The sequence below is a fragment of the Stigmatopora nigra genome, unplaced genomic scaffold, assembly GCF_051989575.1.
Source record: "Stigmatopora nigra isolate UIUO_SnigA unplaced genomic scaffold, RoL_Snig_1.1 HiC_scaffold_28, whole genome shotgun sequence".
In the NCBI taxonomy this organism is placed as follows: Eukaryota; Metazoa; Chordata; class Actinopteri; order Syngnathiformes; family Syngnathidae; genus Stigmatopora; species Stigmatopora nigra.
Genome location: NW_027551607.1, coordinates 51,122 through 57,500, shown reverse-complemented (window position 1 = coordinate 57,500; position 6,379 = coordinate 51,122).

The window sequence follows — 6,379 nt, the reverse complement described above, 5'->3', positions numbered from 1 at the left end:
CCAGGTCTTTGCCAAGAACACTCACGACGGTCTCCGGCGCCTGGTTCTTCCGTAGAAGAGTTTTATATGTACATGCTCCAGGACTTTTGCACGTACACTCACGACTTTTTGCCACTGGCCCGGTTCTTCCAACTTTTGTGGAAGATTTTTGGATGTCCATACCACCAGGCATATGTCATGGACACCCACGAATTCTCTCTAGTGTGGATCTCTGGAGCTCTGGAGCTTCGGTCCTCCGGCCCTCTGGATCTTTTGCCTGGTTCTTCCGTAGAAGAGTTTTCTATGTTCTGGCTCCAGGTCTTTGCCAAGAACACTCACGACGGTCTCCGGCGCCTGGTTCTTCCGTAGAAGAGTTTTATATGTACATGCTCCAGGACTTTTGCACGTACACTCACGACTTTTTGCCACTGGCCCGGTTCTTCCAACTTTTGTGGAAGATTTTTGGATGTCCATACCACCAGGCATATGTCATGGACATCCACGAATTCTCTCTAGTGTGGATCTCTGGAGCTCTGGAGCTTCGGTCCTCCGGCCCTCTGGATCTTTTGCCTGGTTCTTCCGTAGAAGAGTTTTCTATGTTCTGGCTCCAGGTCTTTGCCAAGAACACTCACGACGGTCTGCCCTCGCCTGGTTCTTCCAACTTCCGTGGAAGATTTTTGGATGTCCATACCACCAGGCATAAGTCATGGACACCCTGAGTCTCGTTCATGTGTGGATCTCTGGAGCTCTGGAGCTGCGGTCCTCCGGCTCTCTGGATCTTTTGCCTGGTTCTTCCGTAGAAGAGTTTTCTATGTTCTGGCTCCAGGACTTTGCCAAGAACACTCACGACGGTCTGCCCTCGCCTGGTTCTTCCAACTTCCGTGGAAGATTTTTGGATGTCCATACCACCAGGCATAAGTCATGTACACCCTGAGTCTCGTTCATGTGTGGATCTCTGGAGCTCTGGAGCTGCGGTCCTCCGGCCCTCTGGATCTTTTGCCTGGTTCTTCCGTAGAAGAGTTTTCTATGTTCTGGCTCCAGGTCTTTGCCAAGAACACTCACGACGGTCTGCCCTCGCCTGGTTCTTCCAACTTCCGTGGAAGATTTTTGGATGTCCATACCACCAGGCATAAGTCATGGACACCCACGAATTCTCTCTAGTGTGGATCTCTGGAGCTCTGGAGCTTCGGTCCTCCGGCCCTCTGGATCTTTTGCCTGGTTCTTCCGTAGAAGAGTTTTATATGTTCTGGCTCCAGGACTTTGCCAAGAACACTCACGACGGTCTGCCCTCGCCTGGTTCTTCCAACTTCCGTGGAAGATTTTTGGATGTCCATACCACCAGGCATAAGTCATGGACACCCTGAGTCTCGTTCGTGTGTGGATCTCTGGAGCTCTGGAGCTCCCGGACACTCCTGGATCTATGGAGCTCCGGTCCTCCGGCCCTCTGGATCTCTGGAGCTCTGGAGCTCTGGAGCTCTGGAGCTCTGGAGGTCAGGCCCAAACCTCCAGGATTTTGGAAGGGCCTTTTTCATATTGCCAAGCCGAGTGTGACACCTTTTTCGGCCTGTTTCAGTCCCTCAGGACGGTCTCTCTGGTTCTTTTCACTCCCGAAAATTTTTCTAAGTCCAGCCACACTTAGAAAAAATTCGCTTCAATTCGGGAGAACCAGGGGGACAAGGGGCATTGCAAAAGTACTGTGCCCGAATGTGAGCTCCTTCCGTCGGCCTACTGGGGAGAGAGGGGTCGGTCTTAGGCCTGGAGCTCACATTCAAAATTTTCCTCTCCCTATAATCTTGCCGAAGGCTTTTTGCAGACCACCGGAAATTGCGGGAGTAGGCAAATCATATCCTAGGGGTATTGGTAGACCCAAATCAGATGCCTTGGTAGACCCAAATGAGAAGCCCTGGTAGACCTAAAAAATCGAAAAAACGACTATGTCCGACAGGACTTAGTCGTTTTTTCAGAAATTTTCTGAAAAAACGACTAAGTCCTGTCGGACATAGTCATTTTTTCACACTTTTTCGGACTTAGAAAATTTTTTGGACTTAGAAAATTTTTGAGAAGCTCAAAAAAACGACTAAGTCCCGTTGGACATAGTCATTTTTTCGGACTTTTTCTCAAAAAAATGACAGAGTCCTGTCGGACATAGTCATTTTTTCACACTTTTTCCAAAAAAATGACAGAGTCCGTTTTTTTGGACTTAGAATTTTTTTTGGACTTAGAAAATTTTTGAGAACCAGGGCTTTTCACCGGGACTTTTGCCAGTTTGTATCCGAAGGCAGCGCTCCTTCGGACACTTTTCCTGTGACACACCGCTGTTGGACATAGTCATTTTTTCAGACATTTTTGAGAACCAGGATTTTCACCGGGACATTGTCCCATTTGTATCCGAAGGCAGCGCTCCTTCGGATACTTTTTCTCTCAGCCCCCGCTGAAAGACATAGTCGTTTTTTCCAAGATTTTTGGACTTAGAATTTTTTTTGGACTTAGAAAAATTTTCGGACTTAGAAAATTTTTGAGAACCAGAGCTTTTCACCGGGACATCTGCCCGTTTGTGTCCGAAGGCAGCGCTCCTTCGGACACTTTTCCTGTGACACACCGCTGTTGGACATAGTCATTTTTTCAGACATTTTTGAGAACCAGGATTTTCACCGGGACATTGTCCCATTTGTATCCGAAGGCAGCGCTCCTTCGGATACTTTTTCTCTCAGCCCCCGCTGAAAGACATAGTCGTTTTTTCCAAGATTTTTGGACTTAGAATTTTTTTTGGACTTAGAAAATTTTCGGACTTAGAAAATTTTTGAGAACCAGAGCTTTTCACCGGGACATCTGCCCGTTTGTGTCCGAAGGCAGCGCTCCTTCGGACACTTTTCCTGTGACACACCGCTGTTGGACATAGTCATTTTTTCAGACATTTTTGAGAACCAGGATTTTCACCGGGACATTGTCCCATTTGTATCCGAAGGCAGCGCTCCTTCGGATACTTTTTCTCTCAGCCCCCGCTGAAAGACATAGTCGTTTTTTCCAAGATTTTTGGACTTAGAATTTTTTTTGGACTTAGAAAATTTTTTGGACTTAGAAAATTTTTGAGAACCAGAGCTTTTCACCGGGACATCTGCCCGTTTGTGTCCGAAGGCAGCGCTCCTTCGGACACTTTTGCTTTGACACACCGCTGTTGGACATAGTCATTTTTTCAGACATTTTTGAGAACCAGGATTTTCACCGGGACATCTGCCCGTTTGTATCCGAAGGCAGCGCTCCTTCGGATACTTTTTCTCTCAGCCCCCGCTGAAAGACATAGTCGTTTTTTCCAAGATTTTTGGACTTAGAATTTTTTTTGGACTTAGAAAATTTTTTGGACTTAGAAAATTTTTGAGAACCAGAGCTTTTCACCGGGACATCTGCCCGTTTGTGTCCGAAGGCAGCGCTCCTTCGGACACTTTTGCTTTGACACACCGCTGTTGGACATAGTCATTTTTTCAGACATTTTTGAGAACCAGGATTTTCACCGGGACATCTGCCCGTTTGTATCCGAAGGCAGCGCTCCTTCGGATACTTTTTCTCTCAGCCCCCGCTGAAAGACATAGTCGTTTTTTCCAAGATTTTTGGACTTAGAATTTTTTTTGGACTTAGAAAATTTTTTGGACTTAGAAAATTTTTGAGAACCAGAGCTTTTCACCGGGACATCTGCCCGTTTGTGTCCGAAGGCAGCGCTCCTTCGGACACTTTTGCTTTGACACACCGCTGTTGGACATAGTCATTTTTTCAGACATTTTTGAGAACCAGGATTTTCACCGGGACATCTGCCCGTTTGTATCCGAAGGCAGCGCTCCTTCGGATACTTTTTCTCTCAGCCCCCGCTGAAAGACATAGTCGTTTTTTCCAAGATTTTTGGACTTAGAATTTTTTTTGGACTTAGAAAATTTTTTGGACTTAGAAAATTTTTGAGAACCAGAGCTTTTCACCGGGACATCTGCCCGTTTGTGTCCGAAGGCAGCGCTCCTTCGGACACTTTTGCTTTGACACACCGCTGTTGGACATAGTCATTTTTTCAGACATTTTTGAGAACCAGGATTTTCACCGGGACATTGTCCCATTTGTATCCGAAGGCAGCGCTCCTTCGGACACTTTTTCTCTCAGCCCCCGCTGAAAGACATAGTCGTTTTTTCCAAGATTTTTGGACTTAGAATTTTTTTTGGACTTAGAAAAATTTTCGGACTTAGAAAATTTTTGAGAACCAGAGCTTTTCACCGGGACATCTGCCCGTTTGTGTCCGAAGACCTCGCTTCTTCGGACACTTTTCCTTTGACACACCGCTGTTGGACATAGTCATTTTTTCAGACATTTTTCGAAGAACCAGGATTTTTCACCGGGACATCTGCCCGTTTGTATCCGAAGGCAGCGCTCCTTCGGATACTTTTTCTCTCAGCCCCCGCTGAAAGACATAGTCGTTTTTTCCAAGATTTTTGGACTTAGAAAATTTTTTGGACTTAGAAAATTTTTGAGAACCAGGAAATTGTCTGGCTCCCTGGAGCTCCGGCCCTCGTGGTTCTCTGGAGCTCCAGCTTTCCTGGTTCTCTGGAGCTCCAGCCCTCCTGGCTCTATGGAGCTCCGGTCCTCCGGCCCTCTGGATCTCTGGAGCTCCGGTACTCCGGAGCTCCGGCCCTCTGGATCTCTGGAGCTCCGGTACTCCGGAGCTCCGGCCCTCATGGATCTCTGGAGCTCCGGTACTCCGGAGCTTCGGCCCTCATGGATCTCTGGAGCTATTGCCCTCCGGAGCTCCGGTCCTCTTGGATCTCTGGTTCTATGGAGCTCCGGTCCTCCGGCCCTCCGGAGCTCCGGTCCTCCGGCCCACTGGATCTCTGGAGCTCCGGCCTTCCAAAAAAATTCTAAGTCCAAAAGTTGGACTTAGAAAAATTTTTGGACTTAGAAAAATTTTCGGACTTAGAAAATTTTTGAGAACCAGAGCTTTTCACCGGGACATTTGCCCGTTTGTATCCGAAGGCAGCGCTCCTTCGGACACTTTTTCTCTCAGCCCCCGCTGAAAGACATAGCCATTTTTTCGCCCATTTTTTTCCAAAGATTTTCACTTTGAAAAATTCATTAAAATTCAACCGAACCACCTAGGACCGGGGCACTTCGTGAGAAGGATGCCCGAATGTGAGCCTTTTGGATCCCATACCGGCAGAGGACAGGCTCGGCCCGACGCCTGGAGCTCACATTCAAATTTTTCCTCTCCCTATATACTTGCCGAAGGCTTTTTGCAGACCACCGGAAATTGCAGGAGTGGGTGATTTATATGGGTCATGTCTTTCGATCCTTTTCTCCTTCAATGTACCGGTTCTATGGAGCTTCCCTGGAATATGGTTAAAATTGCAGCTCCGAGCTCCATATATTTTTCGAGTTATGGAGCTTTTTGTCGAAAAAGTTGAAAAATTTTCTAAGTCCAAAAAATTTTCTAAGTCCAAAAGTTGGACTTAGAAAATTTTTTGGACTTAGAAAATTTTTGAGAACCAGGAAAGCTCCGGGGCTCCGGGGCTCCGGAGCTCCGGAGCTCCGGTCCTCTGGAGCTCCGGAGCTCCGGAGCTCTGGAGCTCCGGAGCTCTGGAGCTCCGGAGCTCCGGAGCTCCGGTCCTCTGGAGCTCCGGGGCTCCGGGGCTCCGGGGCTCCGGTTCTCTGGAGCTCCGGAGCTCCGGTCCTCTGGAGCTCCGGAGCTCCGGAGCTCCGGGGCTCCGGGGCTCCGGGGCTCCGGTTCTCTGGAGCTCCGGAGCTCCGGTCCTCTGGAGCTCCGGGGCTCCGGGGCTCCGGAGCTCCGGTCCTCTGGAGCTCCGGAGCTCCGGTCCTCTGGAGCTCCGGAGCTCCGGTCCTCTGGAGCTCCGGAGCTCCGGAGCTCCGGTCCTCTGGAGCTCCGGAGCTCCGAAAATTTTCTAAGTCCAAAAGTTGGACTTAGAAAATTTTTGAGAACCAGGAAAGCTCCGGGGCTCCGGGGCTCCGGGGCTCTGGAGCTCCGGGGCTCCGGGGCTCTGGAGCTCCGGGGCTCCGGGGCTCTGGAGCTCCGGAGCTCCGGAGCTCCGGTTCTCTGGAGCTCCGGAGCTCCGGTCCTCTGGAGCTCCGGGGCTCCGGGGCTCCGGGGCTCCGGTTCTCTGGAGCTCCGGAGCTCCGGAGCTCCGGTCCTCTGGAGCTCCGGAGCCCCGGAGCTCCGGAGCTCCGGGGCTCCGGTTCTCTGGAGCTCCGGAGCTCCGGAGCTCCGGTCCTCTGGAGCTCCGGAGCTCCGGAGCTCCGGTTCTACTGGTTGTCCGGAGCTCCGGAGCTCCGGAGCTCCGGTCCTCTGGAGCTCCGGTCCTCTGGAGCTCCGAAAATTTTCTAAGTCCAAAAGTTGGACTTAGAAAAATTTTTGGAC